Source organism: Hemicordylus capensis, chromosome 3 (assembly GCF_027244095.1).
Source record: "Hemicordylus capensis ecotype Gifberg chromosome 3, rHemCap1.1.pri, whole genome shotgun sequence".
Classification (NCBI taxonomy): domain Eukaryota; kingdom Metazoa; phylum Chordata; class Lepidosauria; order Squamata; family Cordylidae; genus Hemicordylus; species Hemicordylus capensis.
Genome location: NC_069659.1, coordinates 326,581,741 through 326,603,484, shown reverse-complemented (window position 1 = coordinate 326,603,484; position 21,744 = coordinate 326,581,741).

Below are 21,744 nucleotides of genomic sequence, written 5' to 3'. Positions count from 1 at the left end.
GCTAGTAAAGCAGGATTACTCTATCTTAGAACACTCTAGAGCTTTGACCTCAGCTCTGTGGGGCACTTAATGAATGAAAAATTTCCCCAAAGAGCTCACAGTCTAAAAATAAACACAAAGTAGACACCAGCAACAGCCACTGGAAGGATGCTATAGTGGGGTTGGATACATATAGTTGCTCTCCCCCTGCTAAGAGTTGTCACTTTAAAAGGTGCCACTTTGCTCAGTTTCCAGGGGTAATACTGTTAAGCTCTGTGTTGCACTGTGGCCAAACTGATGTATCTGCAGCTACTGGGGATGTGCTCTATATATCATACATATAATATTCTTGATGGTATGATTACAATACAATTTAGATTTATACCAACTCCATTGTGAAGGCTTGTGCCAGGTAACATCCCATAATCAGGGCTTCTCAATAATGGCTCCCAGAGTTTGGAACTCATTGTGCATTTCTCATTTCTGAGTGTGTTCAGATGGCAAGTAAAAACAGAGCTATTTGAGCATGCTTTTCATAGTGTGGCTTATTGAATGCTATACTTTTTACTGCTATTGAGTTTTAATTCTGTGCTCATTCTTAGTTTTATTTGACTGTGTATTGATACGTTTATCATTTTATTGGATGTTGTAAGTGAACGTGTTTTTAATAAACAAATAACCCTGCTGCTAACAGAAAAGAATACAATCACATTCATTACAGATTTCATCACCCTTTCTCTACACCCTTTCTCTACACCCTTTCTCTACTCTTTGGAGCTTAACCCTAAGCTCCAAATAGGTCTTACAGTGCTTCAAAAGGTGCTCAGACTTGAACTTTGGTGGGGGAGGGGGAGGAAGGGCCATATTTGGGGGACAGTTCCAAAAATCAAATTGCCTCTGTCAGAAAGAGATCACTTATCCAGGCCACAAGTGCAATGTTACATAGCTACATAAGAACCATGTATGTGCTGCGCATGTGCAGAGACCATGCATGTGCAGAGGCCATGTGCGCCTCTGCGCGGGGACAGCTGGAGGGAGAGCGTTGCCGGCACATGAAGACAGTTGGGAGGAGTGCCGCTGATTCAGGAAGTGACCGTGAGCAGCGGAGGAGCAGGTATGCACCTGCTCTCTGCTGCTCGCTGTCACTTCCTGAATCAGCGGCACTCCTCCCAACTGTCTTTGTTGGTATGCACCTGCTCTCCTCTGTTTTAAAGGTGCAGGGGGATGTGTTATGAATTGTGTTTCGAATTGCGATTCGTACACATCCCTATTACAGAATATTAGTTCATTTTTATACCTTCCTGCATTTTAAAGAGAGCTTTCCCCAGCTTTGCCTGATGCTATTCTACTTAAATGGGCTACTGGAAGACTAAACATTTTGACCCGCTTCAGAAGTTATCCAACAAAGTGGTGCTCATGCTTACAACACTGAAAACAAGGAGGAAGTCCCACCCTGGTGCTGTCACTCACCAGCTCCAGCCGGCTGCTCATGGTTATGGTTCGAATTGTCTGAAGGGGGAAGCGCTGTAACCATGTTTGTCGGCGCTTTTGTGAGCAGCAACCTGGATCGCCTGAGGTTACTGCTCATGAAAGTGCCGGCCATCATGGTTACAGCACTTCCTTCTTCAGCCAAACAGAGCTGTAACTGTGAGTAGCCAGCTGGAGGCAGTGAGTGATAGTACTGGGTGAGACTTCCTCCCTGCTTTCTGCACTATAGGTGTGAGCGGTTTTTTGTGTGAATGTCTGAATGGGGCTATTATGGAAGACATAACTGGTTATCTCTCATAACACCCCCCTTTAATAAATGAACTTCTTTAAAATATCTTATATGTTACTCCCAGCTAATTGCTTGGCTGGAGAAAACGTGCCTTTCTTCCTTTCAAAACAAATGTATAAGTCTGTTAAACTGGCAACAATATATATTTCTTGTCTGCTCTAATTATAAATATTTGTACATGGATGTGGGCACGGTGACAGTATCTAAATGCTATACTTCCCCTACCCTTGCTGGCTTCTAATGTGCATAATGGGGATGGAGTTATAAAACAATACACTGCATTCTGTTATGAATATTTCAAGAATTATTTCTTTATTTTGTGCATAGCTCATAGTGCTGACATTTGATTTATAGCTGCACGGATGTACCTGGGGTTGCTAAGGTTACCCAATTTCATTCACCCATAGATATTTGAGATCTACATAATCCCATCACATCATCCACTGCATTTCAAAGTGATGTTGATAAATGGTACCTTGCTTAGATGATATTTCCATTTAGATGTGATATATCTCAGGATCCCTGTCTTTTAAAATATTGTGGTTGATGAAATTTAACATTATGTGCATATACAGGAAGCAAAGCTAACATTTCCTACCCCTCCACCCCTGCAGTTTGAAAAGACCCAAAAAACTATGAAGTAAGGAAATATTTGGAATTCTAATCTGTCAAAGTTACTTTTCCCTGAATTTAAATAGTTTTTCTTCAGACGCTATCAGATTATCTTTATAAGAAAGAACTCACAGAGCCTAATCCTCACTAGAAAGCAAAGTTATCACTAGTGTTGCCAATTCTGACTTAAGCAAATCCTGGATAATTCCCCTCAGTATTCCCCCCCCCCTATTTTCCACCACATATCAAATCATTAAAATCTCCAGGACTGATTTCAATAGTCTTCTGAAGATTGGGCCCAATTTCTAGGGACTCCAGGCCACTCCTGGAAATTAGGCAGCTCTAGCTATCACACATAATGCTATTAGCACCTGGCAAGAATGAGTAACTGTAAGTATCTATGGATGTATTGATTTTAAAATATTTTGTAATCATGGCTGTCCTTAGGGGTGGACAGACTAGACATGCGACCAAGGCAGACCTACCTGAAAGGAGTACTAAGCTGAGCAGTTTGCTGTTGGTTGAGTGTGGAGTGTATGGTGGGGGTGAGGAGGGGAAAGATACTCCTAACCTCACCTGGTTGCTGTTTAGTCCAGGGTTGGTTCTGTTTAGAACCTTGGCTTTCCAACGTTCTCAGTGTGGCTCACAACATCATTTAAAACACTAGGAGTAGCATCCAGACTAAACTGGTCATTACGAAGTCCTGAAGAACTTCAGGGGACCATGATTAACTTAAGTGCAAATAATTTCAAAGGGATTTCACCATGCCTAACTTAGTCTGGATACTGCTGCCCTTATTATAGAAAAACATACAGTAATTGAAATCTAAAATAAAAACTCACCTGGCACACATTTTACTCCTGTAGCCAGCCCCACAAACCCACTTCCTCACCCTATCCAAATATTAATCAAATCTATCTATCTATCTATCTATCTATCTATCTATCTATCTATCTATCTATCTATCTAACATATTTGTACACCTCCCAAAACTTGTATCTCTGGGCGGTTCTCACTCAGAAACTGGATCTCACACAGAAAATTTAGGAGAAAGAAACATACACACTTCTCAGGAGAGGTCATGCCATAACATCATAACACCATTCCATAACTGCCAACTGAGCAAAAAGGCATCTTTTAACGTGGTGATTCTCTTATGTTTGGGCGGCGGGGAAAGCAAATGCCCATATCCAGTCCCAGCAAAACATCCCTCCAGTGATTGTTGCTGGTGTCGACCTTATATTTCTTTTTGAACCATCTTATGTACTGTATGGATGGATGGATGGTAAACTGCTTTGAGCACTTTTGTTGAAAAGTGGTATATAAGTATTTGTAGTTGTTAACTGTAAGAGCTGCTTCCCAATGGAACAGTCTGCCTTGCTCGGTGGTGGGCTCTCCTTTGCTGGAGATTTTCAAACAGACGGAGGCTGCAGTGGATTCCTGTGCTGAGTAGGGGATGGGCTAAAAGACCCCCAACTCTTAACACTCTTATTCTGTCATGGCAACCTCCAAGAAAGGAAGTTCTGCTCCGTGCAAATATAGGGAACTTGTAGAAGGGTCCTTGAAGATGACTTGAATGGATGTGTTGGCTTATCTGTGGAGATACATTCTCCAAGAGAGGGGATCTCAAACTTGGATCCCCAGATGTTGCTGCCTACAGTTCCCACCATCACTTCACCCATTGTAGATGAGGATGATGGGCTTTCTAGTCTGGGCTTTCTAGTCCAGGGACCAGGGGCGCTAGGTGAGAGGGGGCCTGTGTTCACCCTTCTCTCCAGTGGCCCGTTGGATTGAGGGAGATAAGGGAGAAAATAGGAAGGGGTGGAGCTGGGGGGCCCTCAGGAATTGCGGCCGGGGGGGGGGGGGCTGGGTTATTTGAACATACCCATTCCACTCAGTTATAGCTACACCCCTGCAGGGGACCCAGATATATAGGTCTCAGACTGTGAGGGGATTTTAAGATCAAAACCAGCCAGTGCAGTTGGTGCAGAACCTGTGCCCATGGGTAGTCTCTTGCCTAGATATTCCCAAAACCTGGAACTGTGCCTATGAGCTCTAAAGCATAACTTGCTGCACTGTCTCTTCAATAGGCACACTATTTTCTTACTATATGTACTAGTTTCTGATGTGTACTGTAGTGAATTGTTGCCTAATAGTGGAGCATACTGTGCAATTGTGCTTAATTAAGGGATTCAAAAATATCTTATCTGGAAACTGGATTCCAAAACTGGATGTCATTTAGGAACTAGATCTCATAAATATGCTAGTAGAACCTGAATGTTTACATTCTAAAATGCTAGCCTTTTTTGAATGGAATGTTTTGTGACAGCAAACAATTTACAAATTTATGACATTCTCAATCTGAAACAATCTGCTTTCCAGTCTGTAGGGAACTGTATATATTGAAGTTAGTATTTCATAAATTCTTTGGTGGAGCATACAAGAGAAATAGCATACTCCTTTTGCCTTTGCTAAATGCTAGAGATTAGGGTTAAAGTGGACCTGGCTCTGGCCAGGATTTCTCTCCTAGCACTGCTGAACACTGCACATTACTTCAGGGATCAACACAGCTATTACACCAACACCTGCATCTTATCCTTTTAACTTAGAAAGGAGAGAACTGTGTTGGTAAGTACTGCACAGCATCACAAATGCTTGTGGGGTCCAAATTCATTGGTAATATCCTTAAGCAGTATCTAAAATGGAACCCAAGTCTCCAATGATGTTGTTATTTATTATGTTGCTGTTATTATTATTACTACAGTACCCTCCTGTATTCTACCCAAGACAACCAAGGTGCTTTGTGGTCACCAGGAGTCGATACCGACTCGATGCCACACTTTACCTTTACCATTGCTATATAGGGCACTTTACAGAGTCACATCAGAAAACAAATCTTTGTCCTGAGAAGCATACAGTTGATGGAAACCTTGATTCTCTAATCTGTTCAGAGTGCATGGCTATTGTGCAGAGGCTGCTCTACTTTTCATGTGGCTGTGGTGCTTTCTGGTGGTGCACCCACAGAGGATGAGTTTTGGTAGGACTCACTCATTACTTTGTCAAGAGGAGTTGGCTATGGTAACAAGAATTTTACAGGCATCTTCCTGCTGCTATGGAGCCCCCTAGTGGAGTGTATGTTATACGGCTGTGGTTGGGATCATTAGAACAGAACTTATGTAGAATGTTGAGGCTGATATGAAGTCTGCTTTTGAGATAAAATAGGACAGCAACATATAAGCCATACACTTTTCTTTTCCCTTTAGCGATCTGTGTGTCTTGTTTTGGGTTTTCTGAGGAATACTGAGCCTTGTATATTCGCAAAGGGTCTAATGTATATTGCTGCATGGTCTGTCATGTCAAGGAATACAAGTGTATTACTTAACTGATCAGAGAAAGGCGCTGTCAGGCAAAACACTGACTCTTCTATTTTCTCGCCTGATGTGGAAGGGAGAAATAAAATATCCCCCCCACACTTTTTGACCAATGACTGGCTATTTTACAGTGGAACCAAATAAATAGTTAAAATAAAGAAAGAACCCATACAACAATTATGGGGGCGGGGTTAAATTAAATTTGGAATTAATATTATCAAAACACTCCCATCTCCAAAACAATGCCCCATACCCATGCAACACAAAGGATAAGTTACATTCTCCTGTCAGCGTCCAACTGCCACTCTGTGCTAATGAGTATTGTGCCTTTTGAAAGGACAGTCAACACAGTTATTTTATTTTTGCAATGTGCTATATAGTTGGCAGATGTTAAAAATAAGAGTCCAAGAAAGATCTCTTTTAAAAAGATCTTTCTAAAAAAAGACTCCTCTAGCTCTCCTCCCCCTCCCCATCAGTGCAGATAAAGGCTGCCGGCTAGTGTATTCCCTTAGGAGAAGTTTTCATAACTTTGACCCTCTATTTTTATTACGTTATTTTAAGCCAACAATGAAATTGCTCATGCAGGGAACTCTAGGTGCCCAAACAATTAATTAACACAGGAACAGTTTAAAATAATAATAACCATCCAGCTGCATTAAAGCTTTATTTTATATGTACAACATAAACATAGCCCGGCAATGGTATTAAAAAGTCATAAACAGTTAACAAATTAACTCAGCCTGTCAACTCAAGCAAAAGAAAACTCCCTTTCACACTTCCCTGCCAGCCATATCGTAAACTCTGCGAAATGTTTGGAAGGTCGTCAAGTTCAAGTTATTTAAGAGCCAGGGCAAGAGGAATGAGCAACATTTGACTGGGTAGCTGTATACTCTTCTGTGTATATCCTCCATTTTGGAAAGTTAAGGTTACAGTGAAGTCATAATGTTCTCAGAACTGTGGTGTACCTTCTGGTAACCTCTAGGCTTGACTTCTGCAATGCATTCTACATGGGGCTGCCTTTGTATGTGGTTTGGAGACTTCAGTTGGTTCAAAATGCAGTGGCTAGATTGGGCTCTGGGGTTTCTCGGAGAGACCATATTATTCCTAATTTAAAGCAATTGCACTGGCTAACAATAGGTTTCTGGGCAAACTATAAAGTGCTGGTAATTACCTTTAAAGCCCTAAATGGCTTAGGACCGAGTTACCTGGGAGAGCACCTTCTTTTGCATGATCCCCAATGCACATTAAGAATATCGAGAGAGGTTCATCACCTGATGCCACCAGCTCGTCTGGCAGTGACCCGGGAGCGGCCCTTCTCTGTAGTCATGCCTGGGCTCTGGAGTGCCCATTTCTTTATATGGAATGTTCTTGTTATAGCCGTTTGTGATTTAACATCTTTACCTGCCTTTAAAAGAGTCCTTAAGACACATATTTAAAGCTGGCTGTTTGTAATCTTTGAATGTTTTAAATTGTTGTTTTAATGGTTGTTTTATTTTGCTTTTATTGTATTTACTTTTGAGAACCACCTAAAGAATTTGGAGTCCGGCAGTATATGAACAAACAAACAAACACACAAACACACAAACAAACATATAAATAATGTTGGCTGATGGCTGCAAAAGAGGCTGCTTGACTTGGGAAGAGAAGTGCTTACCCAGGAAAGGAAGCAATTAAAGCCCATGGCTAACCTCAATTTCATTCTAAAGCCTAAAGGCATTCAATGTAGATTACATCACACCGGCCGCATTCACACGTAACATGAAACCGGAGGTGAAGGAGCCTCTGGTTTCAGTTTGTGTATGTCCAAATGTGCGCAACTACTGTTAAGACAAAAAATGGACCTGCGGTTTCCCTCCCCAGATTCCAGTTTGTACCTTTGGTTTGTAGTGAGTTTCACCTCCTGGACCTCTGGTTTAGCAGTGCCAGCATTACATCCAAACGCACCACTGCAGTCTGCCAGTTTGCAAGTGGCGTTTGAGGGAGGAAGCTCCACCCTCGCTCCAGCTGCTGTTGGCTGCCAGGGTTGTCATTCAGTCAAGAAGGAAGCCCCAGCAGCCAGTTTCCCCTCCTCTCTGCAGTCAGAGAGACTGCACAGAGGGAGCTCTCTGTGACGTCTTAATTTGGATAGAAGAGTGGGGGAGAGGGGAGCGGAACCGTGGGTCCAATGTTCATTACATGCAAATGTGGCCATTGTATCATGCTACTGGGGAGGTGATGAACAGATTATACCCATTCTATTTTGCAGGTCTTCCGACTGGAAGCACATGGGGTTTACCAAATGCTTATTGAGAATTTCTATAATTAATTTCAAAATGGGCACATGCTAATTTTGCTCTTGCTGCAGCTTTCCAGTTCTGACATTTCTTCCTCTTCATTTGATTCATGTGTAAAAATGATTGTGTATATTAAAACATGCTCAAAGCCTTTGGCTGGATAGGGTGCTATGTAACAAACAAACAAATAAAAGCATCACACATATTTTGTTCATTTTTTTGAACATGCAATTGTGCACATTGTAACCAACATTCCTGGGCAGCTTCCATTTTTTCACATCTTTCAGTTGATGGATTTTTTAATGTCCCATTTAAAACCCAATTTGACTTTCTAATGTTCATATTTTCACCATTTAAAGCTTTCTCTGGGATTTTCGTGCTCATCATAGTTGTCAAGGAAGGTCCATGCAGTTGTGTGTGCATCACCATGTGCGTGCACATGCACAAGATAGATTTATTTATTAGAAACATTTAATATACCACCCACTCCAAAGACTCTGGGCGGTGTACAAGAACATGCAAAGCAAGACAACATGAAAATTACATTCTAAATTAAAAACTAAAGTAACTGACAAAAAGGTAAACTACAGTGCAAAAGCCTGGTGAAAAAGAAAAGTCTTCAATAGAGATTTAAAAATCAGTAAGGAAGGGGCTAAACGAATCTGAAGGGGAAGGGAGCTCCAGAGAAGTGGGGCAGCAACCGAAAAGGCCCTTTCACGGGTCCTAGAACTCCGAACCTCTCGGAAATCAGGGACCGACAAAAGGGCCATCTGAGATGATCTGACCGGGCGGGATGTAACTGGATGGGAGAGGTGGGTCTGTAGGTAAAACATAGATGTGCTATGTTTTAATGCTTGCTAGTGCATGTGAATGGTGATGGGAACCTACAATGAGCACTAGCAAGAGAGAAAGGGCTGAGAATGCAGGCACAGATGAGCACTTCCAAGTTGGTCAACTAAAAGATCAAGTAAAATGGAAACTGCTACAATGCATGTGATCATGCACACAGCTGCTTCCTCAAAGATGACGACGACAACAACAACATGATGGATTAAGGAGCATGAGTGAGCATGAGGATACATAAGGAGGATGAGTGATACGTGAGTGATATATAGCTTCACTGAAGGGGAAAACCCTTGACGTCTAGAATACATGGAAAGTTGTGACCCCTGCTATAGCTGGCTAAGAGGCACTTTTTAAAGGGGTATACAGTACTTTCTTATTTTCAGCAGCGGGATAGCAACTGTCCCTATTCAGTCCACCATAGTGGCCCTCTCAGTTGCTGGTGTCTCCCTTGCATTTCTTTTGGCACATGTGCACGAGCCTTTTGGGACAGGGAACTATCTTATTCCTTTTGCTATGTAAACAGCTTTTTGAACTGTTATGATGAAAAACAGTATATAAATGATAAAGAAGAAGAGGAAAATTACTCAGAGTAGTCCCATTGAAATGTGTAACTTGTCTTTTTAATTTCAGTGGGATGACTTTGAGTAATTTTTATCATGTCAGCAGCAGCAACAGCAGCAAACTGCTCATGCAAAGCAGTGATTGCAAATTCCAAAAATTCAAACCAGAAGAATACAAGAACTCAACACTGCTCTGTGACTAGTTTAGTTAAGGTGGCTGACATGTTGGGAATTCTCTCTGGTAGGAGAAACCCTTTTCATTATAGCACAGAGGCACAATACAGCGGAATTTAGTTAGGCATGCGTGTATGCTGAGAGTAAAGTAATTTGGAGCCAGTTCATGGTTTCAGATCAATATAAATGGTATTTATTAGAGAACTCCATTCTAGATAGGGAAGTGAGGATCTCTAATCTATCTAGCTAGCTGGATGCAGATGGATTCTGCATCTCTGCACAAATGGTGCGGGAAGAGGAGCTTGCATGTTGCAAGGTAGAAGGAACAGGAAGAGAAAGGGAGAGAGGAAGTGCAAAGCAGGAAGGAAGGAAGTTAGTCCCTGAGAGTAGCAATCTACATTCCAAAGGGATAGTGTCAGAGCAGTAGAGAAGGGATGACCAGTGTCTTGACCCTCTAGCCCTCTTACTCACTAGTTTGTCCTCCACTGTCATTGAGACAAGAGACAGCGCATAGTCCTTAACTTCCAACAAGTTGTGCAATTGCACAGCTGTAAAATCACACAACTTGGGTTACACGAATTTGGTAAGGCCATTATTCCCATCATTTACTCTAGTGTAATGCATGCTGAATTATTTATGTGGGTTACACAACTTGCACAGTAGCACAACTTGTGTGCTTGCAAAGTTACTAACAGAGATTGGATATAGGAAATTTCAGAAATATCACTGTTTCCAATTATTTGCCTCTTTCTCTAAGTTGATTGGCAGTATGATTTGGGCTCAACTTAAAAGTTGGATGTCTTGTTCTCCAAGTTCCACTGTAGTTTCTATGGTCAGCTGAATAAGGCCTCTTGCTGATGTTTGGTGAAGTGTCACTTTAAAGGTACCAGAATGCCTTCAAGCTTTATTATTCATTTATATCCTTCTTTCCTTCAAGCAGTTCACAGCAACATAAATGGGCTTTACAGACTGTTTCCCATCTAGGAATTGGGCTAGTCACTTTTCTCTCAGTCTAACCTGCCACACAGGGTTGTTGTCAAGATAAACACATACACCACTCTGGGCTCCTTGGAGAAAGAGCCAGGCTATATATGCACTTAATAAATAAATAAAAATAAAGAGGAATAGATAAACTGCCAGTCAGGACTAGCTTTAAATTTTGTGTTAAAAGAACATAAATTTTGATTTAAAAGAACATCTTCTTTTAAATCAATTTTCATTTTTTGATGTGACTTCAACATCATCATCGTTGTTGTTGTTGTCATTGTCATTGTTGTCAGCATTTCCAGATTAGAAAAATTTGCATCAAGTAGTTCCACCTTCTTTCTAAACAGTAAGGGAGAGCTCTGTTACCTGAGAGGGCAGGGAAACATATTTTTTGATTCAACCACACACAGTTACTACTGCCGCTAATACTTGTGTTACATGCACAATTTAGAAAGAAACACACAAATGGAGCAAGAATAATGCAATAACAAATGAATGTATTTGATGATATAACATATATAGTCTCAGCTCTTTATTACAGAACAGCAGTCGATATTGTATAAAATAGCAGGAAGGTTGCTGTGAAGTAGTTATTTTGGTGCTTTTGAAAATGCTTTGAGATTTTGGACTGCAAGGAAAATATTACGTTATAGAAATATGTTTTTTAAAGTTGCCTTTTCAAATAAGGTCATTGAAAGCACTTAGCTTTTAAAAAAACAACAACCTGGTGAGAGGTACGGAAGAAAAGGTGCTTTAAAACCAGGTAATAAAACTATAAAGTTAATGAGGGAACTGTGTTCTACTTTATAGTATGGCCACTTTATATAAACCTTCTTAGGAGCTAGGCTTTCAGAGTAATACAGTGCACACTATAAAATAGATGTTTAATGTAGCTGGAGGCCAAGAAAAACATTGTATAATTGTAGTAAGCAGCTTGCTAAGTAAAATGATAGCTTTTAAAGGATGAAATATAGCATACGTTGCCAGAGTTGCACTGGCCTTCAGCTCAGTAACAGTTTCTTCATTTCACTCACAAATGCATCTCTGAGGAGATTTGTAACAAATATATTATCTGCCTGGAAAATAAACTGTTAACTAGAACTAGTGCCATTATTCATTCTGAATATATTATCTGACCATTTCTTTCCCCTTTCTGCTTCTTTGACAAAGAAACAATTTAAATTTGGGAGGGAGAGAATTTGTTATTATTAGGGAGGCTATGACGTTTGCTAGGTCTGAGGGGAGAACCTCATTTGAAGGATTATGGATGGACAGCAGCATGATAAAGTTGGCTTACTGGAGTACAGACAGGGCTGGCATCAGGGGCTGGCATTATTGGGCAGGTGCTGAGGATCCGGACCATCCGAAAGGCCTGCTGGCCATCTCTTAGATCACTTTTGTGCCCTTAGTCTTCATGCAGTGGTGGAAAAGTGACTCCCTATTGTTCTCTCTTCATCTCATCTGGCAAGGTAAGTTCCACCATGAACTTAGGGGGAGGGCCTAGGTAGGAGGCGGCATTGAGGGCAATTTGCCAAGGCAAATGAGGGCAACTGGCGCTGGGAGCAACCACTTTTGTCTTATGGTTTACCTCTTCCCAATGTTTTCACAATTTCTCTTGTTGGATCAAATCAACAAGATTTGTTCTTTCTGTGATGTGTGTGTTTGGGTGAGGAGGATTTCGGGAGCTGAACTGGAGTTATTTTCCCTGTACCATGATCTTTCTCTTGAAATCCACATATCTCCTAGGTCCCAATCAGCTTTTCAAGTTGCCCTCTGCCTTGCTTCCCTATGTACCTGGCCACTACTTAAAACAAACAAAACTTCATCTTCCCGACAAGCAATGATGCATTTCCTGTGTCCACCCAGTGCTTTGTTTCTGCCTCCTCCTGAGCCTTGTGAAATTTCTGCATGCTACTTGTCCTTGCTGCCTACTTCAGCATGTCCTGGCTGGTGGCTTGCTCAGACTAGTTTCACATCTCAGCTGGCCTTCTTGCCTTCATCCACCTCATCATCCCTCAGGCATCTTGGTCTAGTTCTCTCAGGACCAAACTAGGATTGCCAACTCTGACTGAAGCTGTTCTGGGAGTCTCCTCTCCCCACACACATCAACTCCGCAATATTTTTCTCCAACATGTCTCACAATATAGTTATTACAAAGTCTCCAGAATTTTTTTCAGTAGTCATCTGGTACTTGCATTTGATTCCTGGAGAATCGAGGCCTATCCTGAAAGTTTGGCATCCCTAAATAGATGTCACTTTGAAAGTGTGGGTAAATCCAACAAATGGGGGTCCTCACTTTTTAAAAAACCCAAAAGCAGCTGTACTCTCTGATCTGGATTGGGACCGTGGCATGGGGTGAGAGGGATTAAACTGTTTCTTCCTGTACTGTTTTCCTTCTAAGATCTACCCTCCGAAACTCCCATTTTCAGATTGCAGTTTTGGGAGCAAATAGCAGTTTCAAGGAGATTTTCAGTGGGGAAAAGGCACCTGTTTGGGCCTATTTTGGTTAAAAAAAAAAGAGCAGAGAGGATTCACGCATGTCTATAAAATCTAGTTCAACCCTTGGGAAAGGAAGAGCCACCCAGGCCATAAATAAAAAATATTTCTCTGTTGTCACTTATTTGTTTTAAGTAATGTTTTAACTTTTCTGTTTTTTGTTGTAAACTGCCCAGAGAAGTAAGTTTTGGGCGGTATGAAAATATGCTGAATGAATGAATGAATGAATAAATACCATCTTTCTTACTGCTGGATTACCAGAGGCCCTGATCCTCCAAAGAGGTGGTGCTGGGTCTTGTTTAAACTAACATACGAAACTACGTCATACTGCATTAGGGATGTGCATGGAACCAGTGGGGGCCCGTTTGAAGGTGGGGGGGGGATAACTTTAAGGGTGAGGAAGGGCTCACTTCCTCCTGCTTTCCCCCCACTGGCGCTCTCTGTAAAACTGGTCCGGTGGGGCAGCAGTGTACCTCCCTGCCATCCCGTCCTCTCATTGAACTGGAAGTGACTGGAAGTTACCCACGCTCATGTGCATGCCAGGCATGTGCGTGTGTGATGTGTGCACACATGCACCAGTGTGTGCCTGCATGCAGGTAACTTCGGGTCACTTTTGGTCCAAGGAGAGGACGGGGTGGCAGGGCTGCTGCCCCGCTAGACCAGTTTTACATAGAGCACTGGCGGGGGACACACAGTTGTGGGGGGTAAGTGCACCCTCCCCCACCCTTAAGGTTATCCCCCCCACCTTCGAACCGGCTGAAACTCTGAGCGTTTGGAGGCCCATAAAAGGTCCTCCGAACAGGTCTGTGCACATTCTTATACTATGTTAGGCTACAGTCCATTTACCCCATATATACTCTAGTCATAAACAACTTGCCAGGAATATAGGCAGAGAATTAGGGTTTGCCAACTCAAACTGAAGAGTTCTAGAGATTTTCTTCACAATACTGTTTAAGATATGAAGCCATCCAATCTCTAGATTGGAGCCACCTAGAGACTTCAAGAGCCCTCTTGAGGCTGATTCCTGGAGCCTCCAGACCATTTGTGGAGGGCTGGCAACCCTAGGCAGACCCCTTCCCTAGACCTTTTTATCTCAGATCATTTTAAGAGGAAATGGAAATCAATTTCCTGAGAACCTGTGCATGCAAAGCATGTGCTCTGTCATAAAGCTATGGCTCTTCCCTTATCAGCAATGAAATATTCACTGAGATTGGGTGTGTGTGTGTGTGTGCGCGCACAAGCATTTGTATGTGTGTGCACATGCAGGGTTTCTGCTTGAGGAATCTTTATATTGCCTGTGTGTCAGAGTGTGCAAAGATCCTTGTATAGTACAATGTCATAAATGAACGAGGCATATGTAAAATCAAAGATCCTTGTACACATGCAAAATTCACCAGTGTTTACCCTGTGATTGTTTACCCTGTGATTGTGCTTACCCTGTGTTTACCCTGTGATTGTGCTTTTGCTGATTAAACAGGGGGCACCATTGACCCAAAGGTCTTAATGTCCCAATTTAAGACACAATTCTCAACTGCATTTACATTTGAGACACATTTTGGGGCCAGCTTTCTGCTTTACATTGATGTACATTATAGGGATAGCCAGATGACCTGATTAAATCAACATCTGAATGCATGTAAAATGGGTTATTGCTCCTGCACAGCAAGTGTCACACAAACATTACACAGCAACGTCACACAGCAAGTGTCACACAAATGTTATTTGACTGCTGCTAATTATAGGCATGTAAAAAATGGTTAGTTCTGCAGAGGTCTTATGAAGTAGACACAGGTCTATAGTTGTTGATTATTAAAGGCTATTATCTATTGATAGGTTAGGATTTATTACTGAAAGTATAAACTGATTGCCTTGAATTGGATGGTAGGCGTACTCTGGGGAATAAGCCGCTGAGCTGTTAGCTTGGGGTAATCTATCAGTAGGAGGAGAAGTGTGTTCTATCAATTAAAGGAACAAGCAATTCTACTGATTTGCTGCTGGCAGACTAATAGAGATAATGGGTTTTACTGGACAGCATAGGTACACAACAGTTGGGGAAAGGCAGTGATATTAGAGAAATATATTAAAAAACTCAGTTCATTAAAGCATTATGACTGCTGCCGTACAGATATGTAACTGAAGGACACCAGGCACCAGTGTGTCTAGCTTGGGCAGATTTGCAAGAGATGCGGGGAAGATGTAATGGAGAAAAGGCTATGCATTTCAGTTTAAAGGCATACATTAAGGGGCATATGGCAGAATTTAGCTATTTCTATTTCGATATGTTTATTCTGGATATAAGCTCCCCTCCCCACGCTGGCACTGTATTTATAGCGTCAGAGCCTGAGTTGTGTCACTCTCCCCTAGCCGTAAATACTTAGTCTGTCTCCTTCACTTAGTGGATGTGATAGTTATTCCGAGTATGAGCGAGTTTCTCCTTGAGTTAATCTATTTGGAGGGGACGAAGCTTGTTCGCATTATATAGGGATTTTAAAAGTCTGGAGGCCTGGTGAAAATCCTGTCTATATGGAGCCCATCTGCATCTTCTTCTGCCCCCAGAGGCACCCTTCCGCCCGGACTTTGGGGAGCAAGTCTGGGTCCCCCACAGCCCTTGCTGTCTCGGTGGAGGGGGGAGTAATCAATGCAGCCCCAGTGCATGGGACAGAGCGCAAGTCAGCTGACTCTCTCTGACTCGGAAGCAGCCTGCCTGCTCCATAAGTCTGACCTGCCATGCCCTGCCCTTTCCTGTGCTGCTGCAGGCTGCCTCCAGTAGGCAGGTGTCCCAACAGCAGCAGCAGCATGCATCAGGCATCACTGCTTTCTCAGCATGGAGAAAGGGGGCTCCAGGAGGCTGAGCAGGCTCTTCTACCATAAGAGTGAGTCCGAGGACTCCGAGATGGACATGAGCAGGGCGATACCTTTGTCACCCCCTTGCCTATCCCCATCCCTTTAGGACAAGCGGGACTGCAGGAGCATCAGTACAGCAGGAGGTTTCCAGCTGCCAACTCGCGAAAGCACAAAAAGTGCTCAGCTTTTGGGCACTGGTGCCTCAAGAAGCACGAGGTCACACTGGTGGATAGAGCATCAGCTATGAAGGCAACATACCTGCTTCAACTTTGCTCTCCATCTCATTCTACTTTGGTTGGTCAGAGCCCTCGAGACTTGGGAGCAGGTAATCTCTAGCTTGGCTTGACTCCCTTCCCTGCTAGCCTCTCCTCCCTCCTGCTACAAGCAGGGAGTCACTCTGGGAAGTCAAAGGAGTGCACGCCTGCCAACTCCCCCCGTCTCCTCTTCATTTTGGTGGTAATGCTTTCCAACTTGATATGTTTCTGCTAATGCATATTTGCATAAATAGACTTCTTTTACATCCTTACATTCTTGTGAGTAGTTGGTGTTTAGGCCTTCAAGAACCCATGTAATAAAAATATTGCATGTGTGTGTGTGTGTGTGTGTGTGTGTGTACATGCATGCAGCAGCACCACCACCACAGGAAGGGGCAGGGCATGACCGGTCAAACTTGGTGGTAGGGGAATTATGCTTATCTTGCAGTGGGTGGGGGGAAAAAGGCCTTTAGGTACAGGTTCCAAAATTACCTAGGTGCACTTTTGTCTACCCCCTCCTTCAGGAAGGAAGAACCTGAAACTTGGGATGTATCACCAGCTGCCTGGTGGTGTCCCACATTCACCAACCTATCTTTAAACTGAGTCTTTGTAATTGTAATTTGCTTTGGTAGCCAATCTTGACTGAAAAGGGCAACGTGTATTGCAATTGAAGAAATGCACGAGAAGCCTAGCATTTTCCCCAACATGCCATTCTTCTATGTCAGTGGGTTCCAACCTTAGGTCCCCAGAAGTAGTTGGAAACCTACAGTTTCCATCATCCCATTGTCATCATGTAAATGAAAGTGAGCCACAAGGTAGTGAGCCTCAGAGCTCAAGTACCCATGAGTCAATCCAATTAAGTAATCTATTCCATGCTGAAGCACAGTGTTGTTATAAGTCTGAAATGGTTATGCTGGCAGTCCAACACATTTGTGGATCCAAGGTTGGGAACCACTGTTCTATGTGAATGGATTAAAAAAAAGAAAAGAAATGGAGGTACATCCAGTGATTGGCCACACTCCTTCCAAAACAACTAATCTGCCTGAAATCCAGTCTTCCACGCCTGCGCTTGCCATGCTCCTTATCTTTCCACCTAGAGTCTGCTTGGATTTGGGGCAGATTCCACTTTTGTCTCAGCTTCTCACCTGCCAGCCAGCAGCATTTCCCTATTGCTCCCAACAAGAAAGCTTGTGTCCTAGGAAATTCATCACAACTTGTTTCTTTGTAAGTGACTATGACAGCGTGGTGTAGCGGTTAGAGTGCTGGACTAAGACCGGGGAGACCCAAGGGAGTTCAAATCCCCATTCAGCCATGATACTTGCTGGGTGAATCTGGGCCAGTCACTTCTCTCTCAGCCTAACCTACTTCACAGGGTTGTTATGAGGAGAAACTTAAGTATGTAGCACACCACTCTGGGCTCCTTGGAGGAAGAGCGGGATATTAATAACAACAACAACAACAACAACAATAATAAATAAGACATTAAACAGACTTCTTCTATCAATGGCTACTAGTCAGTAGCTAAAGGTCATCTCCAGCCTCAGAGGCAAGATTCCTCTGAATACCAGTTGCAGGGGACTAGCAGTAGGAGAGAGGATGTGCCCTCCCCTCTTGCCTGTGGGAATCCCAGAGGCATCTGGGCCAGTTTGAGATAGAATGCTGGACTAGATGCCCCGCCTCTGTGATGCAGCTGGAGTATGATCTTCAGAATACAAAATCGTGCTGCTGCTCCAGCCATGGTAGTACTGAATGTGGGGAGGAGGGTCCACTTTCACGGCTGCCCATTGCCACCCAGTAAGCCCTCCAGGAGGGCTCTGACAAGCTTACTGAGCAGCGGCAGAGAATTCTTGTTGCTTTCAGTGCTGTCATTTGTGGCTGGAGCAGGGGTGCAGTTTTAGATTTCCCAGAATTCCTGACCTACAGAAATATTGTTGTGCAGTGCTTTATCAGGGTGCTGGGGCTTCTGGGAAATTTAAAATGAGCTGTAGGAGTCATAGCTGAAAACAGGGAGCAGTGTCTGCTGCTGCCCACTGTGGCTGGTAAGCTTGCCAAGTTCAATGGGAGACGGTGTGGGTGCCTCCCCCGAGCTTGGGAGGGGCCAAAGCAGGGCTTTGCCCCAGGGCCCATCAAAATCTAGCACTAGTCTCTGGGGCAACTCAAGACATTTTGCTGCCTGAGGCGAAGGACAATATGATCTGCCCTTCCCATCTATGGGTGGATGCTCAGCATTCTCAGGACATGCTGTTGAGGCAGCATCAATGATGCACTCTCAGATGATGTCACCGAGCCAGGAAGAGGTGGCAGGGACATTCCTAGCTTGCACTGGTAGGAGGAACAGGGGGAAAAAGAGGTGCTTCCTAGCAGGGTGAGCTGGGAAAAATGAGCAGCAGATCCCACTGAAGTGAGGGAGGGTGGTTGCCCCTGCACCCCTCCTTGTGCCTGTGTCTGAGGTGACCACCTCACCTCACCTCATGGAAATGCTGCCCCTGCCTAGTAGAGATGTACACAAACCGGACCTCTTTTTCCAGACCTCCAAGCCAGCCCAGCGGCCTGGTGTTTAAGCTGGTTCGGCTTTACGGAGCAGGGAGGGTGCTCCCCCCACCGCTGTGTTTCCTTTGCCAGCGCTGTGTCCCAAATTGCTGCATGAGGTGGCAGTGTATCCTCTTGCCACCCCACTCAGCATCAGACCAGAAGTGGCTGGTGCATGTGCACGGTGTGCGCTCTGGCGACTTCCAGTCTGATGCTGACTGGGGCAGCAAGAGGGTACACTGCCACCCTGTGCAGCAATTTTGGACACAGCACTGGCGGGGGAAACGTGGTGGTGGTGGGGTAAGAGCACCCTCCCTGCTCTATAAAGGTAATTCCCCCCCACTGCTGAACCAGCCCAGCGCTAGTTTGTGCACATCCCTACTGCTAGCCAGGGCTGTATTTAAGAGGACAGTGCACAGATCATTTACTATGCATGAATGAAGCACACAGAGGAGGCAGAGATGGGGCAGGTAGGGCTGTCCCTGTTTTAATATGTCCTGTTGCCCTCTGCCAATGTCCTTTGTCCTCCTTGTGCCATTTTGAAAAATATATTCTTAAATTATTCCAGTAAAGAGAGAGTGAACATGCATGAAGGAATATTTATAGCCTGTTTATTACTGAATATTCTGTATATCTTAATGTCCTGCTAAATGCGTTTTTGATCCGGCTAGGGTTTCAAATGAGAGTCAGCCCCTAAAAACTGAACTCCATAAAAATGTTCAAAGGTATAGCTTGCCATTGACTCTTGGAAACACTTATTAAAGTATATGTTTCTTGAAAGAAGAATGCCTTTTATCTCCACAATTAGTGGTTCCACTATTAAGGAAGAACCCAGAGTCCTATAATTAATAACTAGGAATGCCACAAGTGAATTATGAAGCTTCTATTTCATGCAGAGGAATAAATGAATAATCCTACTATAAACCCATTAAAGATGTGCAAGCAGCAAAGTGTATAGGTTAATAAAGTGTTCAATAATAAATAAATGGCAATAAATTTTGGGGTTTGTCATCACCCCATTAAAGAACTGCAGTGAATATCTGTGAGCAAAAAACAAACAAACCAGTTTTAATAGAGGATATGTGCTGAAAATTGTGCTCATTTAAAATAGACTTTGACTGAGATTTATCCTTACACATACATACATACCCTACAGCGACATCAATGCTGCTCCCCTGAGGGTGATCCCCAGTGGCTATGTGGCACACATGTGAACACCTGAACCCATACATGTTTTCCTCATCCAATCATTGTCCACCCTCCCTGCTTTCTGCTGATTAGCCCTGCCTACATGCATCTGGTATTCACAGACAATCAGGACATTCACACCATCAAAAATTGTGTTCTACCAGGCTTTGGGAGCTGTGTGTGCTCCCAGTTTTGGTTGTGTGGAAACAAGGTAGGAGGAAAACCTATTTAGAAGTGATTGTGTGGAAGCAACTTAGGAGGAAAACCTGGGTAGCTTTTCCTCCTACCTTGCTTCCACACAACCGAAAATTGGGAGCACACACAGTTTTTGATGGTGTGAATGACCTCATACTGTAGCCTCAGTGGGTCACGCCAAGGGATGAGACTCCTATGCCTCTGTTCAGGGCCAGAATCAACATAAGGCACCCTTGAGAGTGACAGCTGAGGACCATGAACCCCAAGTGACCCTCTGCTAACACTTATCAGAATTTGGTCCAGATAGCAATCAGCAGTCCTTTATCCTAATGGCAGATGCTACATGGGGTATGGTGGGAGAAAAATGTGGCAGGCAGCAGCCACTGGCTAGAACACTTTGTTCTAGCCAGTTGTTGCTCTTGTTGGCCTTTTGAGAATGAAACTCTGGCCCTGTCTCTGTTGGTATATGCCAGGCCTGCTCGACGTTGGCCTGCCAACTGTTTTTGGACTACCACTCCCATAATCCCAAGCCACAGTGGCCAATAGCCAAGTATTATGGGAGTTGTAGGCCAACATTTGCAGGAGGGCCAAAGCTGAGCAGGCCTGGTATATGCAAAAGAGACCTGAGAGCCAGGATTTGGTGAGCACTTCAGCTCTGCATCTAAAACACATGATCATTCAAGTGAAATCACTTGCTTCAACTCTGGGCTGCAGACACCAGTTTGCTATATCATTATAGGGTTAGCTGCAGCTGTGTAAAGTGGGAGTAGGCAGAAGGAAGATGGGATATATTGGCAGAACACTAGATTTGTAGGCACACAAGAATGTGTGACTCCCAAATGTTTAATAATAGCAACAACAAAAGGCATAAATTGTGCTGGTAACTTCCTGATTTGCAGTAACTTAGCTGAAGATTTGTACTCATATATGCAGATCAACCCAGTCAATGACTCATGGGGTGCTTGTGGCAGAGAACTGGCTCTATCCCTTGAACCAACAGCTTGTATTTGGTTTCATCTGCCAAACCACTATATAGCACTTGCCTCTGGTTGGTGGACTTTGTCTAGGGAAAGAAAGAAAGAAAGAAAGAAAGAAAGAAAGAAAGAAAGAAAGAAAGAAAGAAAGAAAGAAAGAAAGACTGCTATGGAGTCTGCTATGCTTGGTGTAAAGCACTGTAGAATCTAGATTATCAGATGGAGGCTGTGGATGAGGTTGTTGATGTGTCTTCAGATGCGATCAGAACAATCCACAGAAGGGCTACGAGGACACAGGTGCGATCACAGGTCCTGAGTTGATGGCAACAACAAGGGCAAGGGCTGCAGATGCAGTCCATGAGCCATGGACTGGAAAACCAAGGTGGTCAGAGACAGGTCATTCAGTACTCTGGACATTTCACAGGGAGCCTTATTTTGGCAGGTTTGTAGCTGTAACTGAGTCCCTCCTATATTTCCTGGGACTGATTACCCCTCCCAAGCTCCACCTCCTTCCTGAAGAGTAAAGGTAAAGTGTGTCATGGAGTCGATTTCGACTCCTGGGGACCACAGAACCCTGTGGTTTTCTTTGGTAGAATACAGGAGGGGTTTACCATTGCCTCCTCCTGTGCATTATTAGATGATGCCTTTCAGCATCATCCTATATCGCTGCTGCCTGATATAGTAC